Genomic DNA, 8,200 nt, shown 5'->3' on the forward strand with positions numbered 1-8,200 from the left:
AGCCAATAAACTTTGATTTGATGTGTCTGTATTGCATCAGACAACACACAATCATGTCATTTTCATTATATGTCGGACACGTCGGCTAATGGGGATCCTAATAAATAAATAAATATTGTTCAGTACAATTCTTTAACAAGGTATCCTGTAGCTTCCTGACTAATTTATTTTATAATGCAGTTATACAGCCATACAACCCATCCAGACTAAAACAAGGGTGAGGTGTAGCCTACAATTATGCAAAAGCAGCACTATGACTGTGTGACTGACTTTGTCCTCAATTAAGGCAGTCAACAGACTACTCAAATTACAGTCATCTAACAGGGAGTATAGATTTGTGCAGTCAGATGACTGTCCTCCTCTATCGCTCTATGACGCCCGCATGCACCTCGCATGCACAACGTACACACACACACACCTTTGTGCAAAGGATTTACCAGAGACGCTGATGTGACGTCAACCAAATGAAAAAAGTATTGCCATGGAAACCCATTTCCCCAGTTTCCCCATGCTGCTGTGTCTCCAGCAGTAGTTGTCCTCTGACATCAGACTCCTGCCGAACACACACATCACATCAAGAATTGAAAATTCTCTCATCATTTTTTTTAGTACATTTTCTTTCATGCATGATGTAGGTCTATTACATAATCTCACAAACACATCAGTGAATTAGGTTTCTTTACCTTAACACTGAATCACTTTAGCACGTTGTCTTATCGTGTAGGCCTATTAGTCTTCATGATCATAGGCCTATTAGTGTAGGCCTATTAGTCTTCATGTAGACTATGCCTGAGGCCATAAATTCGTTTTTAGAAATTACATGAGTTACTTGCAGAAAAACGTTGTGTGTGTAGATGTTTGTTGAATAAATTACAGGCCCCACAGACTGTAGGGAATAGAGTTCGCCAGCTTGTAGTCCTAAAAATGTGAAATTATTTACCACTGGTTCGTTCAGCCATTCCTATGGGGAAAATGAACAACAATCCCCTACCGTTGGGCCCTTGACCAAGGCCCTTAACCTCACAACATGCTTTCCATCCAGGGGCACTGCACTGCAGCTTGACCCTGTGCTCCTTTCAACTGTGTATCTGTGTGATGCGTGCATGGGGGTTGAGAAATGAAGAGAGCAGAAGACACATTTCTGTTGTTCACTGTAACTATGGACAATAAAGTTGTATTGTATTGAATTTGCTCAACGGCCCTTGTAATTACTGTGGCATGCTATCAGAGCCCAGGTGTCACAGGTTTTAGTGTAGCCTAGTATTGTTATTTCCAAACCACCTGAATCTAAGTCGTTAGACTATGCTAGTCGTTAGACTATGCTTCATAAATAAGATAACAGGAGTTGTCTTGTTCCAGTCATTAAAATGCTTGATACAGTATGTTACTTTCACATCATCTTTTATATGATCCTGGTAAATTAATCTGAGATTTGTTGTTTGGATAACAGTGTGTATTTGTACCCAGTGCGTAGTGTGTGTGTACAGTATGTAACGCTGTAACATTATCTTGGTGGTTAAGTCACTTGAGTAAACAGACTACAGGGAAAGACAAAATCAGGCTGTAGCTGTTGCAGCTTACTTATGGAGAAGAGGTCTCTGATAAGATGACAGACAGACTTTTCTGTTCTGTACCTCACATTCACAGGATCCTCTCTCTATAATCAACCAGTGAGGGGCCCCAGTGCTTTTCACCTTGATTTGGTCTTTCTGGTTTCACCCAATTGAAATGATATTATACATCAGCATCGCCAGTCACTGATTTTCTTATTCAACCTTTATTTATGCAATCTTTTTTGCAAGAGAGATGCAGTAACATTGATTGTCCAGTAAATGCCTCTGAGCCTTTTTAAGTAAAACACCACAGATGGCTTTCAATGTATCGTATGCCTCCTCTCTTCTCCCGGTTGATGATGCGTTGCCTGACAATCTAAACAGTGGTTTATATGGGACGAGGAGCAGAGAAGCCAAGGCTGTAGGGCTGCAGAGTGTCTGCCAGTGCATTGATGCTGCCTGCTGTCACTGGGCTGGCTCACAGTGTTTACAGTGTGACGGGGGGAATCCTAGGAGGGGGATATTTTTAGCTCTGCTTTCATCATTCCTCTCTGTTGTTCTGCGCAGCATGGAGGGAGGGAGGGAGGGAGGGAGGGAGGGAGGGAGGTAGGGAGGTAGGGAGGTAGGGAGGGAGGTAGGTGGCGAGGGAGGGAGGGAGCTGCATTCTAATAATGACTATGAAAGGGATCTGGATGGTGGCTATGAAACAACTCTTTCTTTAAGGGTGTGTGTGTGTGTGTGTGTGTGTGTGTGTGTGTGTGTGTGTGTGTGTGTGTGTGTGTGTGTGTGTGTGTGTGTGTGTGTGTGTGTGTGTGTGTGTGTGTGTGTGTGTGTGTGTGTGTGTGTGTGTGTGTGTGTGTGTAAGGGTTGGAAGGCTGCTATGAAGCAAAGCGGCGACAGGTAGTCTCTGCTGTTCTGCCCTTGAGCAAGGCAGTTAACCCCCAACAACAACTGCTCCTCGGCACCGATGCCGTGGACGTGAATTAAGGCAGCCCCCAGAACCTCTCTGATTCAGACGGGTTGGGTTAAATGCGACAGACACATTTGGGTTGAATGCATTCAGTTGTGCAACTGACTAGGTATCCCCTTTCCTTCTGTAAAGTTTCTCCCTCGCTCTCTCTATAGAAGCTTTGACGGTGCTGTAAATACATGGAACGAGCTGGGAATTGGGATGGGAACCCCTGTCTTGTCCCCACTAGCCTGAATTTCCTTTTGTTTTTATGTTTTTTTTGTGGATTCTGTTCTCTCACCGTTTGTTAATGCCGCATTGCGAGCGAAACTGCGTCACATAATTTTAGGGTGACGTAATAGTGTTGGAATTGTATCTGTGAACGACTACTAGAACAAGCTATGTTTATTTTGTGTCTCAAAGAGAGTGAGACATTGGAACCCCAAGCAGTGTCAGGGTCTATTGTGAAGGTAGGCAGACATTATTATGCACCTTGTACTGCAGTCTTGTGTAATGCATTCAGTGACACTCTCGCTGCCCTGACAGTGTTTTTCCTCTGGTTACCACAACAGACGGTAGAGTGTGATCAAAATATAGCTCCTTCTGCCTTTTAACATGACGTAATATTCCCTTCATATATCACTTTCAAACTCTACACTTCACAACAAACGATATTGAGATACGAATGAAAAGGGTAATCCTCCCTGTTTTTGAGGTCGTGGCCAGCTCTGGTTTGTGATATGATAGTGGTGAGTCCTAATTAGTCCTAATAAACACACACACACACACACACACACACACACACACACACACACACACACACACACACACACACACACACACACACACACACACACACACACACACACACACACACACACACACACACACACACACACACACACACACACACACAACCCCCAACCCCCAACCCCTTATGGAGGGCCATGGGAGCATGAGACCTCTAGGAGAGAATACTCAGGAAATGAGAATCTAACCAATACCCTCCCTGGCTTCACCAGACAGTCAGTCTTTCCTCTGTGTGCGTATTTTTGGATGTATTTGAAGTGAACCTTTAATGTGTCCTGAAGGAATTGCCATGGAGACAAATGGAAAAACAAGCAAATAATGGAATCAAAGTTCCCTCAGTGGATGCCTATTGTTAGACCTCTGGGCTCAGGGACGAAAACAGACATACAGTATCTATCTGATATTATAAACTGGGTGGTTCGAGCCCTGAATGGTGATTGGCTGACACCTGTGGTATATCAGACTGTATACCACGGGTATGACAAAACATCTAATTATGTTGGTAACCAGTTTATAATAGTAATAAGGCACCTCAGGGGTTTGTGGTATATGGCCAATATCCCACGGCTAAGGGCTGTATCCACTCCTCTTTGCGTGGTGCATAATAACAGCCCTTAGCCGTGGTATATTGGCCATATACCACACCCCCTCGGGTCTTATTGCTTAAATAAAGAGTGGTATGTTTTTGAACCTTCGCTCCTCTCATTGTTGGCCTCTATTCTGTTTGTCCATGTCTTTTAACTGGAAGCTTCTCAATCAATCAATTTTATTTTATATAGCCCTTCGTACATCAGCTAATATCTCGAAGTGCTGTACAGACACCCAGCCTAAAACCCCAAACAGCTAGTAATGCAGGTGTAGAAGCACGGTGGCTAGGAAAAACTCCCTAGAAAGGCCAAAACCTAGGAAGAAACCTAGAGAGGAACCAGGCTATGAGGGGTGGCCAGTCCTCTTCTGGCTGTGCCGGGTGGAGATTATAACAGAACTATGCCAAGATGTTCAAAAATGTTCATAAGTGACAAGCATGGTCAAATAATAATCATGAATAATTTTCAGTTGGCTTTTCATAGCCGATCATCAAGAGTTGAAAAACAACAGGTCTGGGACAGGTGGCGGTTCCATAACCGCAGGCAGAACAGCTGAAACTGGAATAGCAGCAAGGCCAGGCGGACTGGGGACAGCAAGGAGTCACCACGGGCGGCAGTCCCGACGCATGGTCCTAGGGCCCAGGTCCTCCGAGAGAAAGAAAGAGAGAAGGAGAAAATTAGAGAGAGCCAAGATTTTCAAAATGTTCATAAATGACAAGCATGGTCAAATAATAATCAGGAATAAATCTCAGTTGGCTTTTCATAGCCGATCATTAAGAGTTGAAAACAGCAGGTCTGGGACAGGTAGGGGTTCCATAACCGCAGGCAGAACAGTTGAAACTGGAATAGCAGCAAGGCCAGGCGGACTGGGGACAGCAAGGAGTCACCACGGCCGGTAGTCCCGACGTATGGTCCTAGGGCTCAGGTCCTCCGAGAGAAAGAAAGAGAGAAGGAGAAAATTAGAGAGAGCCAAGATTTTCAAAATGTTCATAAATGACAAGCATGGTCAAATAATAATCAGGAATAAATCTCAGTTGGCTTTTCATAGCCGATCATTAAGAGTTGAAAACAGCAGGTCTGGGACAGGTAGGGGTTCCGTAACCGCAGGCAGAACAGTTGAAACTGGAATAGCAGCAAGGCCAGGCGGACTGGGGACAGCAAGGTGTCATCATGCCCGGTAGTCCTGACGTATGGTCCTAGGGCTCAGGTTCTCAGAGAGAAAGAGAGAACGAGAGAATTAGAGAGAGCATACTTAAATTCACACAGGACACTGGATAAGACAGGAGAAGTACTCCAGGTAAACAACTGACCCTAGCCCCCCGACACATAAACTACTGCAGCATAAATACTGGAGGCTGAGACAGGAGCGGTCAGGAGACACTGTGGCCCCATCCGAAGAAACCCCCGGACAGGGCCAAACAGGAAGGATATAACCCCACCCACTTTGCCAAAGCACAGCCCCCGCACCACTAGAGGGAAATCCTCAACCACCAACTGTTATATTCTGTTCTATATGATATCTTCATTTACACTTTAAGAATTCATAACAACAAACGTTACCAAGCAGAACTATTTTTGACAACCCAAATTCAGTTTGTCGGCAAGTCCGACCTCCAGAAATCAGCATGTGTTTGTCTGCCTGGACACGGCTAGTGGTAGGTTGTGTTACAGGGTAGAAAGCAGTGACAGGTAACAGTGCAGACTCTCTCTCTGTGAAAAGTTTTCTTTGTGAATAGGACCAGGCTAGATGGATGACAGAGAGTCCCTGCAGTGAAAGCTAAATGGCCGTATTACATCTTCAAAACACATTGGTTGTGTCCCAAATGACACCCTATTCCCTATATAGTGCACTACTTTTGACCAGGGCCCATTGTGCACTATATAGGGAATAGGATGCCATTTGGGAAGTACACATTGAGATTTTCCATTGTGTGATGAGAGTGCCGGGGTTGCTGGGCAGGCTTGCCAAGCCTCATGACTGAAGAATATCCTACTGGAGGCTGTTTGGGGGAAACTGTACATTGGGTCTTTATCTTTCTTTTTGTCACCTCGTTTCCCCACCTCCAACCTCATCTCTTTTTCACCCTGATCTTTTCCCTATTCTCCATCTCATTATATCCCAAACACACTGTGATTTCAAAAGACAGTGTCATTTTAGTCATGGCTTTACACAGTCAACAACACAGCCAGGGGATAAGTTATAGTCCAATTGTACTGTTCTATTGGTACACAGAGAAAACTGAGAGAGAGAAAAGAGAAGCCTGGGTAACATCATGTCATCCTTCTAAATACAGCTGCTCTCCTCTTGTTTGAATGTTCGTGAATTTGATTTACAATGTGGAATAACAGAGCAGGTTAGGGCAGATGAGTCACTTTCACCAAATAGAAGGAGCCCACTACTGTTTGTTCAGCTTATCCAGGAAGACAAATATAGGGATTTAGCAGTATATTCCCCTGCCAGCTCTTGGTTTTTCTAAACTCAATGAACCCTGCCTCTGGGGTGGAAAAGAACCTAAAGCAAAGTGATCAATGGCCTCTGCATAGATTACAGAGTACAGTGCCATGGCCTCTGCATAGATTACAGAGTACAGTGTCATGGCCTCTGCATAGATTACAGAGTTCAGTGCCATGGCCTCTGCATAGATTACAGAGTACAGTGCCATGGCCTCTGCATAGATTACAGTGTACAGTGCCATGGCCTCTGCATAGATTACAGTGTACAGTGCCATGGCCTCTGCATAGATTACAGAGTACAGTGCCATGGCCTCTGCATAGATTACAGTGTACAGTGCCATGGCCTCTGATTAGATTACAGAGTTCAGTGCCATGGCCTCTGCATAGATTACAGAGTACAGTGCCATGGCCTCTGCATAGATTACAGAGTACAGTGCCATGGCCTCTGATTAGATTACAGAGTACAGTGCCATGGCCTCTGCATAGATTACAGTGTACAGTGCCATGGCCTCTGCATAGATTACAGAGTGCAGTGCCATGGCCTCTGCATAGATTACAGAGTACAGTGTCATGGCCTCTGCATAGATTACAGTGTACAGTGCCATGGCCTCTGCATAGATTACAGTGTACAGTGCCATGGCCTCTGCATAGATTACAGTGTACAGTGCCATGGCCTCTGCATAGATTACAGTGTACAGTGCCATGGCCTCTGCATAGATTACTGTGTACAGTGCCATGGCCTCTGCATAGATTACAGAGTGCAGTGCCATGGCCTCTGCATAGATTACAGTGTACAGTGCCATGGCCTCTGCATAGATTACAGTGTACAGTGCCATGGCCTCTGCATAGATTACAGAGTACAGTGTCATGGCCTCTGCATAGATTACAGTGTACAGTGCCATGGCCTCTGCATAGATTACAGTGTACAGTGCCATGGCCTCTGCATAGATTACAGAGTGCAGTGCCATGGCCTTTGCATAGATTACAGAGTGCAGTGCCATGGCCTCTGCATAGATTACAGAGTACAGTGCCATGGCCTCTGCATAGATTACAGAGTACAGTGCCATGGCCTCTGCATAGATTACAGTGTACAGTGCCATGGCCTCTGCATAGATTACAGTGTACAGTGCCATGGCCTCTGCATAAATTACAGAGTACAGTGCCATGGCCTCTGCATAGATTACAGTGTACAGTGCCATGGCCTCTGCATAGATTACAGTGTACTGTGCCATGGCCTCTGCATAGATTACAGTGTACAGTGCCATGGCCTCTGCATAGATTACAGAGTGCAGTGCCATGGCCTCTGCATAGATTACAGAGTACAGTGCCATGGCCTCTGCATAGATTACAGTGTACAGTGCCATGGCCTCTGCATAGATTACATTTATAGTATATGCACTTAAATTGCTCTTCCAGATAATCCTGTATGTTTATCTATCTGAACAATGTCAATTCTAATGCTGGCTGACCTTACTTGCCAATACAATGTGTCGAATAATCATGAATTAAACTGTACCTTGGAGCCTAAAATAGAAATCCATATGTGAAACAGTCTGCACTGACTCCACACAAAGACACACAAACATATGTAGGCAGGCACACATAGGCACACACACACACACACACACACACACACACACACACACACACACACACACACACACACACACACACACACACACACACACACACACACACACACACACACACACAGTCTTGTACAGCTAACCTTGTGGGGACAATTCAGTCCCATTCAAAATCCTATTTTCCCTAACCCCTAACCCTAAACCTAACCCTAACCCGTACTCTTACCCTAACCCTAACCCTAACCTTAACCCTAACCCTAA

This window comes from Salvelinus alpinus, chromosome 14 (assembly GCF_045679555.1).
Source record: "Salvelinus alpinus chromosome 14, SLU_Salpinus.1, whole genome shotgun sequence".
In the NCBI taxonomy this organism is placed as follows: Eukaryota; Metazoa; Chordata; class Actinopteri; order Salmoniformes; family Salmonidae; genus Salvelinus; species Salvelinus alpinus.